This window comes from Peromyscus leucopus, chromosome 3 (assembly GCF_004664715.2).
Source record: "Peromyscus leucopus breed LL Stock chromosome 3, UCI_PerLeu_2.1, whole genome shotgun sequence".
Lineage (NCBI taxonomy): Eukaryota > Metazoa > Chordata > Mammalia > Rodentia > Cricetidae > Peromyscus > Peromyscus leucopus.
In genome coordinates, this window is record NC_051065.1 from 72,838,191 (window position 1) to 72,866,023 (window position 27,833).

Sequence of the window (27,833 nt, forward strand, 5' to 3'; positions counted from 1 at the left end):
AGGTGGGGGCGGCGGCTCCGCCTCCGCGTCCCGGCAGCGCCAGAGCCTAGCCCGGAGCGAGCGGTGAGCACAGAGCCCGGCTCAGCCAGGCGCGCAGCGACAACGCCAGGCACGGTCGGCACACCCAGAGTGGACAGCGGGGACGGCGCGGCCGGCGGCACCAGCTCGAGTCCGGTCGCTCGGCCAGGGCTAGCTGCAGGTAGCGACTCCGCTTAGTCTGGGCCCCGGGTGGAGTGGCAGACCCGCGCTGTCGAGGGGGTGGTGGGGCCAGTCCCGAGGCGGAGTGGCCTCCGGCGGTGTCAGGGACGCTGGGCGCGTGCGAGTGTCCAGGGACCCCTCCAGACTACAGTCCCCAGCCGCGACTACAATCCAGACGCTGCTGCGCGCAGCCCTAGCGCCGGCCACTCCGCTCCCCGCCCGCACCGGGTCAGAAAGGGACCATGGCGACTCCCAGGTCACCTCAGGGCTGCCGGGTGACCTCCCAGGACAACGCTCTCCCATAAGCAGCTTCTGGCACGGAGGCTTCCTAGGCCCGGTGCCCCAAGGGGCCCTGCTTTCTTTCCTCACGTCACCCCCGAGAACAAAAGGGTAGGTCTCTCTGGGGTTAGGGCTGTTCCTAGGAACGGTCCTGTCCTGGCGAGTAGGAGATATCTGGGAACCTGCAGTTGGAAGGGACTTGAGGATACTGGAGCAGCCCTCAGGGAGAAAGCCAATTTCAGAGTTGAGAAGTGACTTATCCAAGGTCACACAGCTCCTGGCGACAGAGCTGGGTCAGGAGCCCTGGTGTCCTGACTCCCCCAAGGCTTATCTGCAAGCCTCAGAGGTCAGGAGCCAGAGAGTGTGTGTTTATTCATTATCTCTATGTTTACAGCTGGCCACAAATGGTCTTTAGAGTCCTTTGGAGGTGAGATGGACTGGATAACTGTGGCCAATACCCTGGATACCTAGCCAGGAGCTTGTTGGGGGTGAGGGGTGGGGGTGGGCAAACTTGGGAGAGGGGCATGCTGGCTGGCACCATTCCTTGGGAACAGTGCACACCTGGAGTGCCAGCTTGAGTATGAGGAGTGAGAGCCTCTAATTGGACAGATGTTCTGCGAGAAAGTCCAGGAAGCCCGTCCAGTGGCCTAAGCACATTAGAAGTATCTCTCAGACTCTGGGAACACTCTGAGAAATGTTACTGACTGGACGTTGGTATTCCATTCTGTCTGTGCCTGGGGCCCTGACGTGTAAAGGAGCACCTTTGTTGGGCAGACCTGTGTAACTTTAAAAGTTTGCGTGCCTCGGTCTCCTCCTTGCTAGAATCGTTGGTCCCTTCAGAGAGGATCAGAAGAGGCATGTCACCAGTCAGTATTATAATCATCACAAAGACTCCAGTCTTACTTTAAAGATTTACACTTTTTACCTTTTGTATGAGTCTTCTGCCTGCATGTGTGTCTATGCACCATGTGTGTGCCTAGTGCCCCTGGAGGTCAAAAGAGGGCATTGGATCCCCTGGAACTGGAGTTATGGATGCATCTGAGCCACCTTATTGGTGCTAGAAATGAACCCCGTCCTCTACAAGACAAGGGTTTTCACCCCGTACTGTCCAGTCCCAGCCTTCTTCTAAAAGCTGTCTTCTCTGGAATAGTGGTGGAGATCAGAAGCCGGCCTGCCTTTGGGCTTCCTGCTGTCCTGGGCAGGCCTTCAAGGCGCTTTGGGTCTAGACATGCATAGACCCTCAGGAAGTTATGTGCCTTAGATTTGTGCATGCGACTCATGTCATTTTTTACTCCAATAACAACTCAAGTGAGCATTTGATGCCGAAGGGCATTGGCCGTGGCAGCGCACAGACTGCTGCAGGTTTCCAGCTAATGTACTTTTAGAGATGCATTTTAAACCCACAGAAACCAAACCAGGAAAAACAGGGAGAAGGGCAGGGGAGAAAAAAAAACAAAACAGTAGAAGTTACAGGAAATGGCCGGGTGCTGCAGGATGCTTCACTAGATGCCTCTGCATGCATTAACTCCAGAGTCCTGTGGTTCCCTCTAATTGTTGTGCCTTTTCACAGATGAGAAATACACACAGGGGTTAACTGAGTTGCTCAAGGAAGCCGAGGATAAGGTCTGTAGACTCCGAACTGGAAATGCACCATACACATGCAGTTTTGGGTACCCTAATCTGGGCAGAGGAGTCAGGCTGCCTTACGAGAGCTGAAGAGCTGCTGCGCACCCCTTTTTAGTCCTCTCGGGAGCCTCGGTTTTCAGGCACTTGTGAGTGTGACATGGTGCTCCACTAAGTCGGGCGGCAGCAGAAGGGGTGGAGGAGTGTGTGTCTAAGAACATTCAGTTTCAGGAATGGGAGACAGCCAGCTGGCCCAGCCTGGCAGCGCTCTTTTTAGGCGATTATTGTTCAGCAGCCGTACAGTACAGGTTGCGGTTTTGCAGTCATTCCAAAACACCACACACACAAAAAAAAGGAATAATAGAGCCAGGGAAAGGGCTGTAACACCAAATGAGATTAACACAGAGGAACAGAGAGTTTTCCCCAGGAAGCCTCGACTTTTCCTGCCTTCTGTGCTTGACAGATATCTGCCCATTAGTGCTAAAGCTTAAACATCTACAAAGGGGCAGACGAGATAGTTCAGTGGGCAGAGGAGCCCCGGGGCCCAGCCTGAGTTCAAGTCCCAGAAGCCATGGACTACAAGGAGAGAACTGATCGTTGCAAGCTGTCCTCTAACCTCCAGAGTTCAATGGGACACACACACACACACACACACACACACACACACACACAAGAAAGGAAGGAAGGAAGGAAGGAAGAGAAGGGGAAATATATTATCAACCTACAAAAATGACTCAATAAAAGAAATGAAATTTATTTTCCTGCATGCATGATAAATTTTCAGGACCCAGTCACGTTTTAAAAAGAGTGAAGTCCTGAGAAATTTGCTCCGATGTGTGATCTAGTGACCTTATGTATCTGTTCTAAGTCCCGAACTTAGAAACACAGAAACATTTTTGTTTTGCTGCAAGTTCCTGCCGGCCCATTGAATGTTTATCTTCTTGCGACCGTGAGAGGTAGAGACCCCTGAGCAGGGCTACCAAGGCACCTGCGGGTGGGTCCCCTCAGCAGCGAGCCTGTCACAAAGTTATCTCCTGGTGAGTTGGGCCTTCTCACGAAAGTGCTGCTGCCATCTGGCTGCTGGAATATTTAGAAAGAGACTGTAATATTTGACTAACTTGGCTGATAGCATATGACAAAACAAACTTGAAGAGGAAACTAGTAAATCAGAGTTCAGCCTGGTGAGAAAATGATTGATTAGTTCCTTTGCTGCTACATAGAGCCAAGAAGCCTTTTAGCTCGCACTGACGTCCAGCAGGCACACCGCATGCTTCTCCCTGGCTTCAGCTACTAATGCACTTGAAACCTCTCCTTGCTACTGGAGCTAGCTCTTTCCTTCTTGTGCGGGGCACAGCAGAGGGGCTTTCCCCACACCAGGTATGCAGCCAGGGACTGCGTCGAGTGGGATCGAGTGAAACAGAACAAATGTGGTAAAAAATGCTGTGTGGGCACTGAGTGAGCCAGACACCACTGGGAAAGTGTGCAGCAGCATCCAGAAGGACTGTTCATCCCCTCCTTTATGGGTGATGGATTCCAGGAACAGGATGAGTTTCAGATGGCCGCTGTACCCAGAAGAAACAGCCAGACCCATCTTTGGAGCGGAAGTTAGAGGCAGCTCCAGGCTGAGCTGGGAGGAGGCACAGGTGGCCGTGGAGCAGTGTGCTGTCAGAGCAAGGCACCCAGGCTGCTATCCACTGTTCCTAAGAGCTCCATGACTAGCTCCTGCCAAGGCTAAGCTAAGAGTCTGAGAGATGCAAAACCATCCCAAGAGCCTTCCCAGGGAGCTTAGTCCTCTTCCTCCCACTCTTTTGGTATTGGGTGTTAAGATTTATTTTATCATTGTGTGTGTGCAAGTACCAGCCCAGTCCAGCAGAGGGCATTGGATCCCCCTGGAGCTGGAGTTATAATAAGCATTTGTGAGGCCTGATGTGGGTGCTGGAAACCAAACTGAGATCCTTTTCAAGAGCCATGAGCCATCTCTCCAGCCCCTCCCACTGTTTAAGGGAACTCGCCAAGGACTGAACTCCTCAAAATGATGGTGTACTGTTCTACTCTGAACTCCTGTGAACGCCTCATCATAACCCCACCATGTCCTTGACCTAGCTGCCTCTCCTTTATCTCCTCTCAGTTCCCAGAGAGCAGACGCAAACCCACTTTCTCTGTTCCTGGCCTTGGCACCATGCCAGTATATGACAGATGTTCCCTAAATGTTGATGATGAATGAATGAATGAATGAATGAATGAATGCTTTTGACAGTGGTCCAAGAGCCTTTTCATCATCTGTTTGGCTTTTCCTGCCGTAGTCCCATTTGTTGCCCGGGATCCTCTGGCCTGATGGTAGAGATGGGATGTGAGGGCTGTGGATTTTTAGGTTCAACCTGTGAAGTCAGAATGCTTCCACTTCTTGCAAATAGAAACTGAGTGTTATCACTGATTTGCTACATGATCTTAGGCAAACCCCTTAAGTTTTGTGTGACTCAGTTTTCTCTCTGTAAAATGGGACTAGTGAAAAGGCCTTACAGCTTTGGCAAATAGGACAGTGTTGTATTCATGGTGATTCTCAGCGAATTACAGATACGTTTGTTATGAAGGCAACCTGGTCCTTTTATTAACTATAGGCCCTACATGGTCCCCATTCCATAAAACAATGGAGTTCACCAAAAGTAGGTAGTGAGCAACTGAAAACTCATAATGAACTGGGCTAAAAGGAACTCATAGGGTAGAAAGTGAGATCAAGTCAGAGATAACCTATGGAGCAGGAATGTATTATAAGGTGAATGCAGTTTTCAGATGGAATCAAAAGCCAGTCAGAGTCTCCCGGCAGCCAAGGCAAAAAGGAAAACACCAATCTTTACCCAATCTACAGCAACCGTGAGATAAATAGCAGATGAGTCACCAGCTCTTCCTGGTCCTGGAACCCGAGATAACTTTCCCCTGGCAGGTCTTTAAGGCCAGCCCTGTTGCCATGGAGATCCGAGTCTTCAGCATGGTCTTGCCTACAGACAATGGGAGTTTTGTGGAAGAGGACAGTCCATGTTTCCTGGAACTTTATTGACTGTAGTTCTGGAGATGGCATGCCAGAGCACAGCCCAAGAGAACACCTGTGTAAAAGGCCAGGGCACTTTGGTCCAGAGACTTGATGTTTTCTCAGCCATATACCTGAGGGAGAGGAAAGATTCCTCCTTCCAGAGATGGCAGTCCTTCGCAGAGTCAAGTGAACAGGTTCTGGCTGAAGCCGTTTAGGTGAACCACATTAGTCAACCGGGAAAGACCCGAGGGTGTTTGGGAGCACAGCCCCATTAACAGATGACTATGTTTGTGGATTTTCTTCATACTTGCAGCCAATGCTTTGCTGTACCTGAAAGTATTTTCCATTTTCATGTGGGTATATGTGCATGCATGTTTGTATGTCTGTGGGCACATGTGTGTGGGTGTGCACGTATATGGATGCACATGTATGTGGAGACCCAAGGTGGCTGGGACTCAACCTTGGTTGCACTTCCATCTTTTTAACTGTGGCGGGGTGTCTCGATCAAGCCCAGAGCTCACCAATATGGCTAGTCTCACTAGACAGTTGTTCTGGAGATCCCTGTCTCTGCCTCCAAGGCTGGATTTTAGGCTGGCCATCCGCCTGGCATTTGCTTAGGTTCTGGGGCTCTGAAATCTGGTCTTCATGCTTGCAAGGCAAATGTTTTGACCACTGAGCAATCCCACCTCTGCCCTCATACTGGCAACATTTTTTAGCTTCCAATTTAGAGAGAAGAAAGAGATTGCTGGGAAAAATTAACAATGTGATGGGTTTTAAACGTTTTCAAACTAAAATATTGGTAGTCACATTGTTTTGGCCCATCGTGTGTGTGTGTGTGTGTGTGTGTGTGTGTGTGTGTGTGTGTGTGTGTGTGTAATGCCCAGATATGACTTGATTCGGTGGCGATTGCATTCAGCAGCCGAAACCAACAGGAAGAGTGCACACATCTGGACCCACCTTACACGGAGGTGGGTTATTCGTTGTGTAGAACCAGACTTCCCAGTAACGGCCATCTGGGGCTGCTGCGCGGAGCTCACACAGCAGGACCGGCCCCTTCCCATCTCTGCGTCTCCCTCCTTAGTTCGCCACACTTCATCCTAAGTCTGGTTGCCTCATACTCACAAAACGGCTGCTGCATCTCTGGCTTTGCATGGATGGTCTAGGTTAAGAGGACAAGGAGAACACAGTAGCTAAAGACTGGCGTCGTTCTATTAGAGAGGTTTTTTTTTTCTTTTTATTCAGGAAATGACCACCTCTTCAGACTTCCACACACATCTCACTGGGCAGAATGATGTCACAAGATTGTTGAAGTGTAAGAGTCCGAGAAAGCAAATCTTTTCAGCTAGGTAAATCCATCCCTGTCCCCAGTCCCTGTCTCCCTGCACCCTGCCCGCCCCATTAGAGGAGGGAGTGGGTAGTGGGTAGCGACTAGCAGTGCCATTGTTAGTCATGGCCCTGACTTAATTAGCAACTGCGAAGGTGACTCAGTCATTTTAAATGTCACAGGGTCCAGATCTTCATGGCAGAGTACTGGAAAGGGAAGTGTGGTCTGCGTGAAGATTCCTAGACCTCTCAGGCAGCCCCACCCCTTTCTGGGTCTCAGAGCTACATTTCTCCTTGCCACAGTACTTCAAAGACTCAGACTCACTTCTCTCTGCTTGTGCTCCCCTCCCCGACTCTTCTCTCTGACACTAAGGTAGTCTGGCAGAGTGTCCTGGAGTTTATCTGGCCTTGTCCTTCTCCAAAGTCCAGATACCCAGCGTTTCCCACTGGTGTCAATCAAACTCAACTGAACCGTCTCCCTTGCTAGTGATGATGCTTGCTGTTTCCTCTCTACGGACTGCGTTCCACCCGCAGCCCCCAGGAATGAAACCCCAAATGCCTACCCATGTCCTAATGCCTGCCTGCCTTCCTGCTGATTATTAACATACAATTGTGCAGATTGATGAAAGTTACTGGGATATGGTGTTTGAGCTGAAACCTTACAAAATAAAGCCCATAGCCACCCTCCATGGTGGCCTGTTTCTGTGAGCAGTATGTCACACCCTGCACTGGGCAAAGCTGGCTCCAGCCCACCACCACTGTGGTCAGGGGAGGCCCACCCCTGGTTCCTTCTTATCTTTTATATTTGCTCATGACCTGTGGAAGCGGTTCCTTCATTGCCTTCACGTTCCCTAAGTGCTTATGTTTCTCTTGATGCTCTGTGCCCTGGATTCTGCCTTGCCTACTGGGAATAAAGCCACACTATCTTTTAATTACAGCTTCACTGAGATATTTACACATCTTTAAAAAACACCCTTTTTGGTATCTAATTTCAGTGAGTATTAGAATATGCAGAATCATGCAGCAGCATCCAAAAAAGAAACCCTTTCCCATGGCTTCTCCTCTCAGTTCTGACCACCATTGATCTACCTTTCACTCTAGATCCACCTGTTCGGGACATTCTTTAGTGGATTCATACAGGCACAGCCTTTTTGTGAGTGGTTGCTTTTTCTTACATAGCAATCCACAGTACAGTGTGAATCAGTTTCCATGGCTTTTTATTGTCGAATAGTACTGCATCCATGAACTGATGGCCTGAGATTTGTTTCTACTTGTTGATTATAATAATACTGGTCTAGAAATGTGGCCCAGTAGTAGATCGAGCACTTGCCTAGAATGCACAAGGCCAGGCTTTGATTCCATCATTGCAGAAAAGGAATAGGAGAGATAGGATGGGGAGGAGGAGAAGGAGGAGCAGGGAGAAGAGGAGAATCAGAGAGAGGAGGAAGAGCAGTACCAACCATGTGGGAGTTTAGTAAGCATCAAGCATGATTAATGCACATTTTACACATGTATGAAATTATACTGTGCCCCATAATTATGTTCAGTTATTGTGTGTCAGTGAGCAACAGTACACATGTGTCATCCTTTGCAGACACTGGGGAGATGGATCTGGATGCACTTGGCAAAGGCTGGATGCAGAGGAGCACAGGCCTAGTACCACACTGACCTAAGTGTCCTGGGCTTTGTGATGTTGCAGCTTTTACCTCTCATGGTGGTTAATTACAGTCTGAGCTTTCCTCTCCACATCTTGGAACTGGGGCCGACATTGTATGTCTGTCATGCAGAGTTGGGTTTCTCTTTTTGAGGGGTGGCAGTGAAAGAGAGTTTGTGTAAGTCACAGCTGTTTATGATCAGAACATGTGACCTGTTGTCTTGTTAATGAACTGTTTAGCGAAGCATCCTTAGAGCATGCCTTTCAGTGTTGTTTTGAGCACGCTGGGGACCAAGCCCAGGACTTGGCACATGCTAATCAAGTGTTCTGCTACTGAGCTCACCCCAGACTGAGGTCCATCAAGTGGACACTGACCATGACTACCAGGGAGTAGAGTTATAGTGAAAAATGAATGTGCCCTATCGGAGCAGGAGACATTTACACACATACACACACACACACACACACACACACACACACACACACACACACACACACATGGGGGAGCAAGGAAAAGAGTGCAAAATATATTTCCTTTTAACGAGGGAAATTGGTTTTAAATGTCTATTGTCACTTAGAGCTGATGTTTATTCTAATATTCTCTTGATATTTGAATGAGATATGTTTGTTTCCATTGTTCTGCTTTACAGTAAGGCAGAGGTAAAGTTAAATCACTCAGACATAACTACTAAACCTGACAGATGGACAATTATCCTGAATGGAAAATTTGCTCTCCCTACATTTCAACAGCTTTTCCATGGTTTACAGTTAGTTGTTGCTCTGTTTTTTACACAGATGTGTATGTTCTTAGGTCTAGAAACGTATTAGCAGAATTCTAGAAAGAAGGCAAAAAGTGTAGTGGACTGATGTCTGCTGTGTGCTGGTCTGGCATTTATGGATGGTCAGTGGGTTCTCAGCGATGGAGTTTGATTTTGTTATGTTCACATTATCCACGTAAATTACGTCTGTGCGTACGTGTGTATACTAAAGAACAACAGCCCAGAATATCTATCTGTGGGAACTGGGGGGTCCAGATTTTCTAGAGAAGGAAGAAAGGCGCCGATTGTTAGTTCCAAGCCGTGTGTCTTGTGGCTAGCACCCTGTGGTGTTCCTCATTTAATGGATGGCAAAGATTGACTTCCTAGCTGGAATCGACTCACAAATGATCCCTGTCTAGTAAGAGTATAACTCTCTAAACTGTGGGTCCTGTAACTGAATGCGGCAGCCGTGGAAATGTGATAACACTAAAAGGTTCCTGAACATGCAATGACCAAAAACTGATTCGGAATTATACAATCGCCTGCGTTGCGTCCCACAGCTTCCTGCAGCCGTGGCTGTGGTCACACAAATGTCACTCCACCTGCCACTCTGCCACCCAGCACCAAGACACCTGACACACCTCGGCTCCGATTCCACAGCACTGTGAAGTCGTAAACTTCAGTGTTTCAATGTTTTCTGCTCTCACAGGAACACCCGGTTTATTTATTCTCCAGTGCCTATCAAATTTGTTCAAATATTTGACTTCAAAAATTACTGTTTCGATTTATTCATTTAATGTAATGATCCATGAGTTTGAGGCCATCCTGGTCTACATATTGAGTTCCAGGCCACCCAAGGATGCACAGTGAGATCCTGTCTTTTTTTTTTTTTTTAATATTTTTTCCTTTTTTTGAGATTTATTTATTTATTATGTATACAGAAGTGGGTGTCAGATCTTGTTACATGGTTGTGAGCCACCATGTGGGTGCTGGGAATTGAACTCAGGACCTCTGGAAGAGCAGTCGGTGCTCTTAACCTCTGAGCCATCTCTCCAGCCCAAGACCCTGTCTTTAAAAATAAAATAAAATAAAAGTGAATTTTACTTTAGGATTAAGACAAAATTTCCAACAATTTCTGAAATGGCCCTGTGTTGTTTAGTTTGTTTGGTTTTTGTTTGTTTGTTTGGTTGGTTGGTTTTTGTCAGTTTGACACTTAAATACAAGTTAGGGTTATCTGGCAAGAGGGAATATGAATTCAGAAAATGCCTATTTTCAATTGTGAGATTGACCCATAGGCAAGTCTTTGGGGTATTTTCTTGATTAACGATTGATGTAGGTGGGTCCAGACCATTGGTGTAGGTGGGCAGTGCCATCCCTAGGCAGGTGATCATGGGATGGATAAGAAAACAAACTGAGCAAGCTCTGGGGAGAAAGTCAGCAATCAGCATTCCTCCAAGGCCTCTGCTTCAATTCCTGCCTGTTGGTTCCTGCCCTGACCTCCCTTCCTGAAGGACTGTCAGCTATAAGATGAAATAAACCTTTTCTCCCATAAGTTGCTACTGACCAGTGATTTATGCAACAGAAAGCAAACTAGAACAGGCCCTAAATACACTTCTGGCACTTTCTACTACAATTTTACATGAAGGAGATATCTCAGCATTGATTATAAAATGAAATTATTGCACTCTGGAGCAGAGGCAGGAGAATCTCTATGACTTTGAGGCCAGCCTGGTCTACAAAGTGAGTTCCAGGACATCCAGAGCTGTTACACAGAGAAACCCTGTCTCAAAAATCAAACGACAGCCGGGCGTTGGTGGTGCACGCCTTTAATCCCAGCACTCGGGAGGCAGAGCCAGGCGGATCTCTGTGATTTCGAGGCCAGCCTGGGCTACCACGTGAGTTCCAGGAAAGGCGCAAAGCTACACAAGAGAAACCCTGTCTCAAAAAACCAAAAAAAAAAAAAAAAAAAAAATCAAACGACAACAAAAATCTAATTATCAATTAACTCTGAAAAATAATGAAGATGAGCTACATCCTATAGTATCAAACTTCAGTCAAGACTTAGTTCTTTGTGGAAAAATGAAAAAGCAAGTCCATCTTATTAGTATGCAAATTTGCTTTCATCCTTAATAAATGGCAAATTTACATGATTATCAAAGAATTGAGGGAGTTTTGTTGTTTATATACTATTGTTACTAATTCTTTGAGAATCTCATGTGGCGTATTTTGGTCATGGTTTCTTTATGCTTGTTTTCATCAAATGTTTGTTTTTTTTAATACCCTTTTTATATATCTGTATCCCCAGGCGGTATAAAAACTTCTTGGGTGGAAAGGAGTCAAAAATGGAAACTGTTTAGGAAGGCTGCAATAGAGACACCCTCACCATGTGTTATAGAAGTTACCTTGGGGCCATGGGCAAAGCTGGGAGAGATTCAGTCCACCCCTGCCTGTTTTCCCAGCATGCTCGGCTAGTCCCTCTGACCCCCTGGATGGCAGTGGCTGTGTGGGTGTCCTCAGAGGAGCAGACCGTGAGGCTCAACTGAAGCACTAGGAACACTCTTGATAGTGCTTTGATTTTTTTCCCCCCTGTACTCATCTATACTTCCTGTTTAGGCACCGACATCTTCTGATCCAGGTAGTATGAAGCTTAAAAAAATAAAATAAATAAATAAATAAATAAATAAATAAATAAATAAATAAATAAATAAATAAATAAAACAAAAACATAAAAAACCTCCACAGTTCCAAATAGGCAAAGCTAGCAAGGCTCCTATTTAATCTATTCATCCATGGCCTTAATTTGGGGACGGGTAACACTGCACAGATGCTTCGAACGTATGAAAGAGTACACAGTGCGGAGGGTTCTCAGACCACCTAGCTGCTCCTGTTCTTCCAGACGCTTCCTGCAAATGTAATCATAAACACGGACATAAATACACAGCATAAATAGAAACCTCCCCAGACTGTGTGTTTGCTGCGCGCTGACTGCTTTTTCACTCACTATAACCTGGAGATGATGCCAGTTGTCACATTCGAGTCTACAGATTCTTTTTTAACAGCTATCTAGTTAATCATCATAGGGCATTAATTAACTTAATATCCAGTTGATAGGAGGGCATACACTTTATTTCTGGTCTTTTTCTATTTAGAGAATACTGTTTCTCACAAGTATAGGTGAGTATATCCCAAAGATAACGTCCTAAAATTGGAAAGCACGTGCAAAAGTTCGATATATTTGACCTCACAGTCTGTCCAGTGTAAGAGAGAGGGTGACCCCCACACTCTCCAGCACATCAGAGGGAGTGACCCCCACTCTCTCCAGCACATCAGAGGGAGTGACCCCCATACTCTCTCCAGCACATCAGAGGGGGTGACCCCCACACTCTCCAGCCATTCAGAGGGGCTGACCCCCCCACTCTCCAGCACATCAGAGGGGGTGACCCTCACACACTCTCCAGCACATCAGAGGGAGTGACCCCCACACTCTCCAGCACATCAGAGGGGGTGACCCCCACACTCTCCAGCACATCAGAGGGAGTGACCCCCATACTCTCTCCAGCACATCAGAGGGAGTGACCCCCACACTCTCCAGCACATCAGAGGGGGTGACACCCACACTCTCCAGCACATCAGAGGGGGTGACCCCACACTCTCCAGCACATCAGAGGGAGTGACCCCCACACTCTCCCCAGTGCATGAGAGGGGGTGACCCCCACACTCTCCAGCCACTCAGAGGGGGTGACCCCCACACTCTCCCCAGTGTGTGTTTATCCAGTTTTTGAGCTTGCCTGAGCTGATGGGCACATAGCAGTATTCTGTGGCTTTCACTCCCATTTTCTCATGAATATTGTTGAGCATCTTTGAGTGTGTTTTAATGTCATCCATACTTTTTCTTAGCTATGAACTGTTTAGGCCCCTTATATATTTTTATTACTTGATTAATCTTTCCTATGAATTTATAAGTCTTTGTATAGAAAATTTAAAAAGCCATTTTACTGTAATTTTAATTTTCTATGGTTTCCCCCTAATTTGTAGTATGCTTATTTCGGTATGATTTTTCTCCAATTTGTAGTGATGTATATCTTTGATACTGGTTTATGTACTTATATACTTACTAACCACAGAAACATTTTCTTATGGCTTTTAAAAGGTCTTTCTGACTGGACTGTGGTGGCGCACGCCTTTAATCCTAGCACTTGGGAGGCAGAGGGAGGCAGATCTCTGTGAGTTCGAGGCCAGCCTGGTCTACAGAACCAGTTCTAGGACAGCCAGGGCTAAACAGAGAAACCCGGTCTTGAAAGTTTATGTGTGTGTGTGTGTTGTATGTATAGGGTATAGGGTGTACATGTACATACATGTATGTGTATGTGTGGCACATCTGTGTATGACATATGCATATGAATGTACTGGTGTGTGCACCTGTGTGTGTATATATACAGAGAAACAGAGGATGACATCAGCGTTGTCCTCTATTGCTCTCAGCCTTAATCCTGTGAGGCAGGGACTCTCAGTGACCCCCCAAAGCCGGAATCCTCCTCCTGTCTCCACCTCCAATGCTGGGACTGCACAATCACGACTAGTTTCTTATGTGGGAGCCGAGGATACACATTTGGGTCTCCATTGCTTCATCGCGTGCTGGAGCTCTTACCCACTGAGCGGTCTCCCCCACACCTTGTCGTGAAGAGTTTTAAAATCTCCTATATTTTTCATATGATAATAGTTTCCTTTTTTAGAAGTTTACATTTTAGTACTTTGAATTTTATTTTAAGGCAAGGCATGGGATCCTTACATTGACATCTCTGATTCTAGTTTGTTATCCAGTTTTCTCAATAATTTTTATTGAATAATGTACTTTCTTTCTCCTCCTCACAATGCAGTGTCTTTTTTTAAAAAAAGAATTACAGCCAAAATTTCTAAAAATAGATCTGCTTGGGGCTCTCAGATTCATTATCCAGGTATCTCTGTTCTTCTCAGTACTTTTTCATTTGGTTATCCAAGGACTTGTGTGTGAACTTCAGAGTCTCCTGCCCAGTTCTGGGAAGTAAATGCGGTGGTATTTCCACTGTGGTCACTGAAGTTTACAGCACAACATGGACCGAGTTAACGTCTGTGTGGTGTTCAGTCCTTTCTGCTGGAAAGTAAGAGGTGTTTTTTCTGCATCTTCTCTATTGCTCAGCCTCGTCTTACAGGGTCACCTCGAATTTGCATCTTCTGTTCCATATTCTCAGGCCGACTTGCAAGCACAGTGTCTCCTCACAATATTCTAGCAGCTGTTTTCTGCACACAGAGTTGAATGCTGAGATTTTGCTTACTGGTTCTGAAGAGTCACCTTTAATGATTCAAAGTTATTTTCCTACTGATTCTCTTAGGCTTTCCATGTACATTGCCATATTATTGAGGGGGCGGTAAGTGAGCCTCTTTTCCAACTAGTATATAAAAATATGCTTTGTTTCTTTTATAACTGAATTGACTCCTACCTCTGGCATGATGACATCAGGTAGTGACAACCAGATTTATTCCTGACTTTGAATGGAATCTATTGAGTCTTTTCTCATTTACTATGACGTATTTTGTGCTGTTATATTGGGTGACAGCTAAGGAAATAATTCTATTTATTGTCATTGTATGGGGAGAAGTATGGTTTGTGTGGTATGTGTAACCCAGCACTCAAGCGGAGGTCAGAGGACAACTTTGTAGAGTTGGTTCTCCCATTCTACTTTGCTTGGGTTCTAGCGACCACACTCAGGTTGTCACGGGTTCTGGGATTGCACTCAGGTTGTCATGGGTTCTGGGATCGCACTCAGGTTGTTATGGGTTCTAGGGTTCACACTCAGGTTGTCACGGGTTCTAGGGATTGCACTCAGGTTGTCATGGGTTCTAGGGATTGCACTCAGGTTGTCAGGCTTGGGCAGTGAGCAGTTTTCGCCCTCGCAGCCCATATTGCTGGCACTGATTTTCTTTTCTTTTCTTTCTTTCTTCCTTTCTTTCTTTCTTTTTTTTCTTTTTTTTTTTTTTTTTTTTTTTTTTTTTTTTCTTTTTTTTTTTTTTTTTTTGGTGTTCCTACCATGAGAAATTATGTCGATAGGTGTTTTTGCCTTGAAATGTGCATGCCTTTGGTTTTTTGAGGCAGGGTCTTTCCACATAGCCCTGGCTGTCCTGGAACTTACCTATAAACAAGGCCAGCCTCACACTCAAAGATCTGCCTGCCTCTGCCTCCTGAGTGCTGGGATTAAAGGTGTGCACCACCAGACCAGCTGAAATGCCCTTACCTTTGAACTGGACTTGGTTGATGGATCGTACTTTAAATGTTGCTGAATTCTGCCTATTTATGATTCTCAGTTCTCACTCATAAGTGAGACTGGTCAGTGCTTTGAGGTTTGGGGTCTGGCTGGCTGGCTTTGGGTCTGTTGGCTTCCTGTAGTTAGCTTCTTCCCCTAGCAGCTGGGTGGAATCTGGCATTACAGCCTTCCTGTAATTGATGGCAGATCTTTGACTCGTCCACTGTGTTCCGCCCTCTCTTGTCCTGGCTGCTTTCCTAACTCATATTTTAATAGAAAGCCTGTCCACCTTAATCTGTGTTTTCAGACTAGAGCAGAAACTTAGCATCTTTATGGCTGTCACTAAGTCCTTTCCTTTTCCTGTTCTTTGTCTTTTCTGATCATTTGGAAGATTACTTTTTTGATTTCTGGTTTTCAGAGTAACTTCATGCATTTATAAGTTATAACACGACATTTTTCTGATTTCGAGATATCTGTTTAATTCACAAAGGGAAGTCGGTTCCTTTTTCTCTATTCCCTTCAGCAGAGCTATTGTCACTATCGGGGCTGTCTGTCCTTCCGTCCATCTGTGTCATTTTTCACAGCTGTGATGTGCTCTGACCTTGGCAATGTCGCATCTGTCATAGCCTTAATCCTCAGGATCACTGGGTTGGTTATTTTAGTGCCCCAGCATGCTCTACCGCTGCCATTTTGAAGGTGTTCTCTGCATGTCTTCAGTATTAGGATTCTGGGGAACATCTCTTATGTGTTGCATTCCTCTGCCTTTTGGTTAAGGTGATTTTTCTTTGCATAGTTGCAGCTAAAGTACACTGTTTCTGGACTTTTTTTTTTTTTTTTTTTTTTGAGGCAAGGTTTCTCTATATAGCCCTGGCTGTCCTGGAACTCACTCTATAGACCAGACTGGCCTGGAACTCACAGAGACCTGCCTGCCTCCCATTTTAAGGACAGCTTAAAGAGCAAATCTATGCTTATGGCATACAGTCATTTTTTTCTAACTTCCATTTACATAGGTCTTTTGTCTATATGTCTGGTGTGTGTATTGTTCATGTGGGTGTACTTAGCCATCTCCCTAGCCCTAACATTATGCCTAACATCCTGTCTAATAGGTCTGATGTAGACAGACAGTTCTGCAATGAAAACTCCAATTCCATCCACCATTCCTTGGGGTCCTAGAATTGCTTTGTTTTCTTGCTTGTTTACGAGTCTCACTGTGTAGCTCAGGCTAGCCTCAAACCTGCGCTCTTCCTGCCTCTGCTTCCTGAGTGCTGGAGTTATAGAAATGATCTACCACAGACTGCTTGCAATTTTGCTTTATTGGTTTGGTTACTGATAATTGACAGTTGATATTTCTGGTGCTAACTCATTTTTCCATGTTATATCTTTGCCATAGTAAAGAACCATAATTTATTTAGGTTTTTGTACTGTTTTCATCTTTTGCTGATTTGGTGTGCACCTTTTAGACAGCACATTGGCAGATTTCAGTCCAACCAGAAAATGTCCTCAGTAGCATGGAAGTTCAGCTTATTCTCATGCATTGATGGACGGATACATTTGCTTTTATTTCCATTTTGTTCTGCTTAATTTTTACTGCTAAATTTGCTTTTTCACATGTCATTTAATGAACCATTTTAATTTGCTTTGTTTCCATATTCTACCTGAAACTAGACTTTGTTTTTAAGTTTTTCTAAATGCCTCTATAGCTAACTCTAATCTCTGAATGCCTCTGGGTTATAGTTTGCTTGTGTGTTTTTAATGCAATAAATATCAATCGCTTCTTCCATAATCAATGCCAAATACTGACCTCCCTGCCACATTTCTTTTGAAATCTCTTTCTACCATCCAGTGTTAGCTGATAGGATCATTTCCCTTAATTTTTCTAGTATTTACATTTATATCTTTTAATATGCTTTTATTCTTGAACATATATGATTGATTCATTTTAAAGGTATTTTGACTCTACGTGTAACAGCTAAAGAATCAATATGCACATATTTTCCACTTTGTGTTCCTTTCTTTGTAGGTGGAGTTTTTCTGTCCCAACTGCCTGCTCCCAAACAGCTGACACAGAGGCTTATTATTATTTATAAATGACCAGCTTATAGCTCAGGCTTGTTACTAGCTAATTCTTACATTTAATTAACCCCTATTTCTATTTATGCATTGCCACGTGGCTTAGGGCTTGTTACCTCATTTTCTACACCTCCTGCTTGCTCAGTGCCTGGCTGGCATCTGTCCCGACTCCCTTGGCTCTGCCCTTCCTCCTTCCATCATTCTCTCTGTGCCATACTGTCTCACCCAATCTCTTCTTGCCTTGCTATTGGCCAATCAGTTTTTTTTATTAACAATAAGCATAATCCACAGCATTTTCACCTGATAACTCTTGCTGGTTATATCCCTCTTTGTTGCTATTTTGAATAGTAATTGCATTCCTTCCTTTTTATTATTTTTAAAGTTAGAATCACTTTGTCCTATTCATCCCCTTCTCCCATTCTCCCTGCCCCCTCTTGCTCTTCTACTTCCTCCTAAATGGCCCTCCCTGCTGTTTACAAGTCACAAAGTACAATTTCCCTCTCTCTTTGACCCTCTCCTTACCCTTAAGATCTTTTCCTCTCCATCATGATCCTGTTTCTATTCCTATCACACACAGAAAGAAAAAAATGAATATAATCTTAAAGATGAAAAAACATACAGGACACACACACACACACACACACACACACATCAGGATTCCACATACCAGAGAAGACATGCAATATAGGAAAAACTGAGAGCTAAATGGGAACTTGGAAGAGAAAGTAGGCCCCAAAAATGGCAGTGATGCTATGTTCACCATAGAAGCAGGTTTTCCCTATATACTGTTATCAGTACAGCTCGAATCAGGAACTCAAATTTGGCATATTTAAAAACATTTTACACTTGCCTTTTTACTGCAGTGACAGTTTAGCCGGGTATAAACGTTTGGGTCTTACGTGATTCCTCTGGAATTCTGTGGCATGGATAATGTCTCCAAAGCTGTATCATTCTCTCTTAGTTATAAAAACCAGCGTTGCTTTTCTCTGTAATAAAAGGGTACACTAGGAAAGATGGCTCAGTGATTAAGAGCACCTACTGCTCTTAAGAGGATTCCTTTGGCTCCCAGCTCTAACCACCTGTACCTCCAGTTCCAGGGGGGAATCTGACACCTCTGGTCTCCACTGGCACCTGCACTCACATGCATATACCCCCCCCCCACAGACACATACACACACACACACACACACACAGAGAGAGAGAGAGAGAGAGAGAGAGAGAGAGAGAGAGAGAGAGAAATAAAAAGTAAATAATCTTAAAAATGAAAAGATATATGGGTGACACTCAAAGGAAAGGATTTGTTCCCTGTGGTGCCCATTGCCCAAATGCTGTTACCTCAAAGGACAGCATTTCTGCATAATACACAGCTCTACCTAGCTGTTGAGTTAAAAGTATCCTCCTAGTAAAAATCTAACACCATAAACTAAAGAGGAGGCCGTTCATTTTATAAAGTGACTCACTGTGTTATAATGAATAATGAACTGATTGTGTTAATGCATAAGGTAGGCTCTGTTTTTCAAAAATCGAGGTGCATTTTTTAGAAGCATGACTATTACATAAAGTGAAACTTCTTTATAAGTGTGTGATTAATGTATTTTTAATGAGCACAGTTCTTCTTTTAGTCAACCCAGAGGTAGAAAAAAGAAAAGACAGGAAACCAACATTTCTCACCCTCGGGAACCACACACAATGGTTATTATGAGCTTGAGTCATGGTGAATATTATCAATATCTCCAATTTTCCTTTCACCAGGTGCTGTTCAAATATTATAAAGAATTCAATGAATGAGCTGTTAACCAATTTGCATTTCAGCAAGAGTCTAATAAAAGGAAACTGATTTGTGAACTCATTTCGGGTGTGACACTGAGTTTTGTACTGATTGTGGCTAAGGGGTGTATCACTTTAGAATCCATGCAGATGAGCCTATCCTGTGGCCTCTCTGCAATGGGACGGGCCTTACACGGCCTTAGTTATTTCCAGCTCTAAGTACAGTCTGCCACTCACATGGACCCAGTCTGCTGAAGGTCAGCGAATCTGTGCAAAGCTCAGTTTTCTTAGCGAGGACCCAGCTTGTGGCTGTGAGCCCGTGTTCAGCATCCCAGGCACAGGAGGCCTTAGCGAGCGTTTGCATCCCTTACTGGGAAGATGCTGCCAAAGAGGCTGATCCTGTGGGTCTGGCAGAGACGCTGCCCTTCTCACAAGCTTCCACCAGAGAGTCTCTCAGAGTGTGGTCCCCAGGGCAACAGTGTCTGCTTGTCCTGGGGAAATAGGGAGGAGAGTTTGTTAAAAACAAGACTCTGTGTTCATCCTCTCTGAAAATGTATGACCACTGCCCTAGGCCTCTCCTCCCAAGGATTCTCCCCTGAGAAATTTGAGATGAGTTACAAGGGCAGATAGATAAACATCACCGGTTTGATAATGGTTGTGCTTATTCTTACTTTTAACTTCCATTTGTGGTAGATGCTCTTACCTTGCCATTTACAGTCAATATTTAAATTTTTTTTCAAAATAAACGTATTTATCTAAAGACGTGAGTTGATTTACAGCAAATGCTAAACATATAACTTCAGGTGGTAAGTGCGTGTCACAGAAACTATGAAGTCGCCTGCAGACAGGTGACTAAGATCAGCTTAGGGCTGAGAAAGTTGGGGTGTGGGTTAGGACAGCAGCCCCCCCCCCCCGGAGGGGGGGGCTGCTCTGTGTGAGTTCCATAAAGTGACCTAAGCATCACTATGTGAAAAGCTCTGGGAAAGGTGCCTGCTGGGAAAGCTGTACCAGAGTTCTCTGCTGCCCTTACATGAAATAATACAGCTCAGGGGTTTCTTAAGTGTTCCTCCAAGTATATGCTGTATGTTAAGCATATTCCCTCTACTCCCCTCCACCCCCATTTCCTCACACCTCCTCCCCATTAGTCCTCTCCATCCCCCAACAGAGTTTTACTCCTAATATCATGTCATTTGTGCATACATGATTTTATGTAGCTGTATGAAATCCAGGATCCACACGATATTTTTTCTGAGATTGGCTTAATTTAATCAGTATGATTATCTCCACCCATTTTTCGGCAAATGATATGACTTTGTTCTTTCTGCTGAAATTTTGTGTGGGTGGGAGGGTGGGTGTCTGTCTACCATATTTTCTTGATCAGGGATTTTTTTTTTTTGTATGTTGCTTTATCTCCCCCACCTCAGGTCAATGTACCTTCCTCAAAGTTACCTCTCAAGAGGGCAAATATTCCTAGCAATCACATATCATGGAGAACACATAAGAGGCCAGTAGGAAGACAGTCCTAGGGCAGACAGTGGGCTTGGCGGGAGGTCCAGGGGAGGGTGCTCAGAGAATCTGCTCAATGGCAGATGAGGTGGCAATAGGAAGTGACTCTAGGTCACCTGGAGGCCATCTTTAAATCATCAAATCCCTTTGTCAATTTGTATTTACAGGCTTGCAAATTCTCCACAGTTATTTTGAGGATCCTAAATCTTATCAGGTTTGCCCAGACGTTAGGAGTATGCTGTTCTGGCTGCAGGGCCTTTTTGATAAATACACCTTAGTGACTGGTCCTTAGATAGGACAGGCCCACTGAAGCAAAGTGTGAGTGTGGATTACCTCCTGGGATTCATTCATCTCCGTTAGTTCAGAGGAAGCTCATTGCTATTCTTCTATCCGGTTTCATGAGCCAACAAATTGAAGAAACTCAAAGGAGAAGTGTCGAGACAAACAGGAAAATCTTGTTCTCAAATTCTCATTCCGAATGGACACAGATGGCTGGCCATGCAAGGGAAGGAAGAGGGGGACCCCGGGTGACATAAGGATAGTGGACCACTTGTGTAAGGTTGGAAAGAGTTTGCACCATGGCAGTTTGTGAGGGCTGTGGGACACATAGGTTCTGTTGGCCCACTGAGGCATGCAGATGCTTTTAGAAGTGCAGACAGCCCTCTACATTCATGTGTTCTGCATCAGCTGATTAAATGAACCACAGATTGAGAACACGTGAAAACATTGCATCTGTGTTAAGCATGCATGTGTATACACACACACACACACACACACACACACACACACACACACACACACACACCTATCTCTCTGTCCATCTGTACCCTTTCCTTCCATTGCTATTATTCCCTGAACAATGCAGAGCAACAACTATTTGCACAGAATTTACATTATAGTTGGTATTATGGGTAATCTAGAGAAGATCTAGAATATCCCAAGGCTGTGTGTAGGTTAAATGCAAATAAACTACATATACCACTTAATAAATATGAGGACTTGGATGTCTGAGAATTTGGTTTCCATGGGAGTTCCTGGAACTGAAGGCAACTTTCATATACCGAAGGAAAATTGTACTCACCTACATTTCAAAATTGAATTAAAAAAAAAAATCTGGATATGTGGTTTTTCTTTCAGAGAGAGGAAGTTCTGGCCAATACTGGGCTTGCATTCCTGTGCAGTACCAGTTATTGAGAGCTGAGTGAGGGCCTCCATGCCACACCCAGGCCTCACCCCATTACCCTCTTTGTAGTCTTGTTTGAGTCTGTGGCCACAGCCTCTCTACTTACAGGAGCGCTGGAAAGGGGATCTTGGCTTCTGGGTGGCTCATACTGCAGGAAGTTTCTTGTATTTTTAAAGAATGTGTTTAATGATAGTGGGTGGCCACAAGACAAGCATCCACCTCATCCCAGCTGAGAGACACTTGGAGGAGTTGAGCACCAGGCAAACCTGTGTAAGTGTAGCCCTCTGCCTCACAGGCGGACACTTCTGTCCCCATATTTTCATGTCGTTCCTGTTAGTAAGGACAGATCTCAGAGCCACCTGTTTGCCTTTTGAATACCTGGTCATTTCTACCGAAGGTTTATTTCTTACGCTTCCCTCCCCCTGCTGAAATGCAGTTGCCTCCCTTCCAATTCCAACCTCCACTGGAGCATTTATCCTCCTCTCCTGCTGGTTATTCTAACTATTCATAGTGGTGGTGATGAGCTCAGCAGGTATGTGCTGGGCCCTGTGTGCTATTCTTTGTAAGTAGGACCTGCCCTGTGGACTCTGTTTAAGCTAAGAATAAAGCCTTAGAGCACTCGTTTTCCAGATAAAATGTAGCGCGCTGGGGGGGGGGGGGAGGCGCGGGCAAGCAGACTGGGAACCCAGTCTGTGTGAGTCTCAAGCCAGCTCTGCTGCCCTGTATCTGAGTCTCCTAGGGAGCACAGAGCAATCTCTTCCCCTCCGCTTCCCCATGTTTAAATCGCTAATGTGTGCAAATGCTGCTTTTTGGTTATTTCATGAGCTGAGAGAAAGTATAAAAGCCTTTGGATATGTGGCTTTTTTAATATCTTAAGCATTTTGAATAATTTCAGAACAAAATAAAACTTTTAATGGGTGCGGAGAGCGTAAAGCCTCCAAGAGCTCACTGGTGCAGCCTGTGACTTCCTGGAGCTTGGTATTCTTAACTGTCAGATTCTAACAAGTACCTCTCTAGAAAATCGCTTAATGATTAATCTGTCAAGAGAAAACCTCCACAGCCATGAAGCACTGCACATAAAAATATCCTTTAATCGCCAACTTTGGAGAATCATGCCCTGTGATTTCAGCAAGGCTGGGTCGCAGTAGGGCCTAATTGCTCCCCAGTTCCTCAGGACAAAGCCAGGTAAAGAACAAGGGCACAGAGGGAGAGAGAGGGAGAGACCAAGAATTATTCTCACCCCGTGGGCCCTCATTCCTTTCTTAGCCTGAAAAGCATTTTTAAATCTTTGCAAATCAAAGCAACATAAGTAATGCAAACTGGTAAGTTTAATGAAAGATGCAGCACAGCCCGAGTGAGGATGTGAATCCTGGGCCAGAGCTCCACGCTCATCTATGGACTTCCGAAAGTTGGTGGGAAATGCATGAGCTGAAATCAAATCAGGGTATCTGCTGCAGAGCAATGTTGGCGTGTACCATCTGACTGGTGGGAAGGCTTGATAAAGCAATGTTCACAACCCCTAGAACTCTGCCGGGCACACACTGGGGAGGCAGGAGAGTTAGAGGGACATGGGTAGGCAGCAAAAGCGTGTTGAATCTGTAGATGACCAACCAGCATCCTGTCTCAAGCTGTCCCTCATTTTCACAGACTCACTGACTCAGCTCTGAAACCAGCGCTCCCGGGTGTTTTTGTGGTCGTGCCTAAGCAGGAGGGAAGTGGTGATAATTGAAGGACCCAACTCAAGTGTCCCCAGCTGAGGCTGAATGAGGCATCTGCTGCCTTGCTCCCTCTCTGTCACTCAAAACAAGCCTCCTTCTCACAGTTTATTTAATGCCTCACGTTTTAGTTTTCGTGCTCCTTGCAGTCGAAAGGCGGGCCCACGCTGAGTGCTAAAGTGCTGTAGGGTGTTCTGAAACCCAAGAAAGCTATATGTGCCCTTTGGAGAGAGGGTGTGTGATAGGCAAGCTTCATTCAGACTCCAGCTACAGTGTTGCTGTTCTAGTCCGCATTGAGTTCTGTTGTTCTAGTCCGCCCTCGGTGGAAGCCATGATGCCCACCCCCACTGGAGAGGAGGTTTGTACTAAGTCTACGGGTTCAATGTTACTTCTACCAGAAGGACCCTGGTAGACACTCATACTAATCTCGGGGTCGCTCAGTCCTGCCACACTGTCCCAGGAACTTGACCATCACATGCAGTGTCCAGGGCAACTTTATAGAACACAACTACAGTACTGGTTTGATTAGGTCCCATTTAGTTCCTATACAAAAAGGCGGGTAGAATAAATGACCTCTAACACCTCGCATCTTAACATCGTAGAAGTTTGGTTTTGTGTGTATGTAAAGTCTTAAGAAGTCTTTGGCAGGTGACCTTACAGTAGGTGAGTTAGGAACCCATCTCCTGAGGCAATCAAAAAGTCCAGCAGGTCAGGCCTGCTTTCTTTCTGTTGGCATGGTTCTACCTAACTGCAAATGAGGCTGGGAAATGAAGTCGGAGCTTTCATAGGTAGCCCTGCTGTAGTTTTGGTTAAAATTGTTACCTTTATCATTTCTCTATAGGTAAGTAGCAAAACTACTAGGTAAACAGCACTTTTTATGCCTTTAGTTATTTTTCCAAATAACTTTTTAAAAAATTCTTCACAGGGGAAAGCAAATCTTCATTCTCTTGTGTGCCCCAGTTAAAGATGAAGCCCTTAGATGTCAAGGCTGTGCCGTATTCTCTTCTGTTAATATTATGCCAACTCTTCATGCTGCAAAATTTTTATTAAAAATATTTTTGTCATTGAATAAAAAAATTATATAAAGAATATATCCAATCTATGGCCACGGTTGTCCGACCCTTCACTGTTGCAGGTGCTAGACCATGAACAGAACACAGCCAGCACTCAGCCTGCAGAAATCCAGCTGTGTCCAACCCTGTTGCAGGTGCTAGACCATGAATAGAACACAGCACTCAGCCTGCAGAATGCCAGCTGTGTTTGACCCTGCTTATGCAAGTGCTAGACCATGAACAGAACACAGCACTCAGCCTGCAGAATACCAGCTGTGTTTGACCCTGCTTATGCAAGTGCTAGACCATGAATAGAACACAGCACTCAGCCTGCAGAATGCCAGCTGTGTTTGACCCTGCTTATGCAAGTGCTAGACCATGAATAGAACACAGCACTCAGCCTGCAGAATGCCAGCTGTGTTTGACCCTGCTTATGCAGGTGCTAGATCATGAATAGAACACGGCACTCAGCCTGCAGAATGCCAGCTGTGTCCAACCCTGCTTATGCAAGTGCTAGACCATGAATAGAACACAGCACTCAGCCTGCAGAATGCCAGCTGTGTTTGACCCTGCACTGTTGCAGGTGCTAGACCATGAATAGAACAGTGACACTGCTTTGATTCTTCTCCCACTGTCCTGTGCCCTCCAAGATCTGCTTCTTTTACTGTGGCTTTATTATGTAGACTCTGGTGAGTGGCCTCAGCCTCTGGCTGTTGTTTTACCATGAAGAAAATAGGCAGTAACAGTGATTGACAAGCCCATTGTTTAAGGGAAAATATCAGCTCACGCACCAGGAAGACTATAAAAGTCATCCTAGGGTATGCAATTTGTAGTATTTGTACTTCTTTGCAATTCTGGAGGACTCTTAACCTTGCTGAAGAGAAGCAAGTGTCATACGATGAGCCATTCCATGCTTGTATATATGCCTAAAAGAATTGACAGTAAGTTATTAATAATAAGGCTCGCGCACGCGTGCGTGTGCGTGTGTGTGTGTGTGTGTGTGTGCGTGCGTGTGTGTGTGTGTGTGTGTGTGTGTGTGTGTGTATGTGTGTGTGAGATGACACATGGGTGAAGGTCGGAGGAAAATCTTGCAGGAGTTGGTCCCAGAAGCTGAAATCAGACTTGATGGCAGTCACTCCCCACACACACACTAGGCCGTTTCACCAAGCCGGAAAGCAGTCTTACACAGGTGTTTGCGATCACAGCAGTGTTTCTCACATGGCGCCCCTGCACGGGAACCACACAGCTGTCCACGGGGACATGAAAGACTAACCAGAAGGTGGTACAGACATACAATGTAATGACTGGGGAAACCGTTTCTGATACATGCCGAAACCTGAGCGAACATAGGAAAGGTTGTGCTAAGTGAAATGTCAGAGCCAGAGAGATGACTAGTTCATGGTTCCACATAAGTAGAGAACACAGACTAGGCAGCACGTAGGTTTCCAGAGGCCTTGGGGTGTGTGAGGGGACACTGCTCAGTGGGTACAGCGCTCTGTTTGGAATGATAGAAGTGTTTGGGGATGGATAGTAGTCATACTTGCACAGCCTTGTGTGTTTGTTTAGTGGCAGAGAATTATCAAATACTTAAAGTAGTACATATAAAATGGTAAATTTTATATTATATTCTTCCACAATAACTAGCAGTTACATTGGAAAGAGATTGGATTTGAGCTACTGAGCCAGGCCTGGGTCTTCCTGTTACTAAGTGTGTGTATGACTTGGGGCAAAAGCTTCATTTCTCTGAATGTCCTTTTGCATACTGTGGGAGCAAATAAAATCCCAAGTGAATTGTGCAGTTGGCATGAGCATGGCCATGTCAAGAACCCCAGTGCCTCAGGCCCATGGGAATGGCAAAGCCTTCCTTTGGACTAAGTATGACTGGTTTAACTAAAGCAGTGTATGCAGAAACTCTCAACCGAAACTTTCTCTTCTTGGATCGATCACTGCCTCCTGAGCCTGCCCCCTTATGGAGACCTCCTGCCAAGATTAGCCTAACTGGCCTCCTCGGTCAGCTGTACACAAGAAACCTGCCTCCTCAATCAGTGATATATAATAAATGCCCAGAGTTCCCAGCTCCTAGTGCTGCATCTCCATCAGAGTGCACGGCCCACCCGATCCCAGCTTTTCTCTACATGTGTCTGTCCTTTTCATTTTCTCATCGCCCCAGTCAGGGCAAGTCCAAAGCCATGCAGCTTGTGGCATGTCCCTATAAAAACAAGGGCAGTCCTGCTTTTGGGAAGGGTTGCTGCAGGAAGTGTAACTAGCTTGTCTTGTGGGAACTGTGACTAGCTTGTCTCATAATCTGCACCACGTAAAAGGTAAAGAGAAATACCAGTGGTTGCAGTGTTATACTGTCATGTTGCGTAGTTGTTTTTTGCCTCTGCAGTACTAAGGATGTACACACACACACACACACACACACACACACACACACACACACACACACTTATATGGGGGTTGCAGAGAAATACATGTATCTGGAGATCAGACATCTTATGATATTAACCATTTTAAACAGAACTGTATTGGTTAGCCTTGCCGAAAGCTGTGTGTGTCACAAGAGATGTCAATAAGGAAACAGCAAGGAAAGGGGTAGGTGACCAATGAGAAAGAGGCAGAAAGATGTGAACACCCTTCCTAAGTCTTGCTTAAGGCTGGCATCCTGTGGGAGGCTGAATGGGACCCTGGGGAAGGGTCAGATGTCATTCTGACTGTTTACAAAGATGTTGTCTATGCAGAACACATTGAGAATGATAAATCTGCAGGTCATTGGTAATGATGTAAGAGTCAGTCATCAGAAAATCACTCTGGAATGAGGTGTGTGTGTGTGTGTGTGTGTGTTTAAATATTCACTTTCTGTGGAGATTCAAGAGTAAATTCCATCAGTTTCATCACCAAATTAGAATCTACCTGCTTTTCTCACTCCCGGCACAAAGCGCATGCCCACCTCCCAATAAGTGCTCAGTGAGTGACTGAGGGAAGAGTCGGAGGAACCAAGGAACTAGGGAAAGAACGGAGCTATCTGCAAAGGCATGTGTCAACAAGACCTGCAGCAGCTGTGTACAGATGGGGCTGAGTTGAAAACGATCTCTCTTGTCTTTTGCAGACCAGAAACTACTCTCCTGGGACCATTCCTAAGCAAGAGATACCAACACTGTGACATATGCCGGTGCCACCGCCGCCGCCGCCACCACCACCACCTCCTCTGCCTCCACCTCCTCCGCCTCTGGGGGCTCCTCCCCCTCCACCCCCACCAGGGCCCCCGGTAAGGCCTGTTTGTGTTTCTCTCTGGTTGACTGTGGAGCACTGGCCTTGGCATGATCTTGACCAGGAGCTTGGTGGTGGGATGCAGGTGACGCAGGTTCCCAAGTGATGCAGGTTCCCAGGTGATGCAGG

The 27,833-nt window shown here is 45.4% G+C and overlaps 1 long non-coding RNA gene across 1 annotated transcript; it reads left to right on the plus strand.

The window, feature by feature from the left end:
• Positions 1-205: 205 nt before the first annotated feature.
• On the plus strand, positions 206-27,833 carry LOC114689720. The gene is made up of 2 exons (XR_003733957.2): positions 206-588; positions 27,544-27,833. It is a non-coding gene; the product is annotated as an uncharacterized LOC114689720 (long non-coding RNA).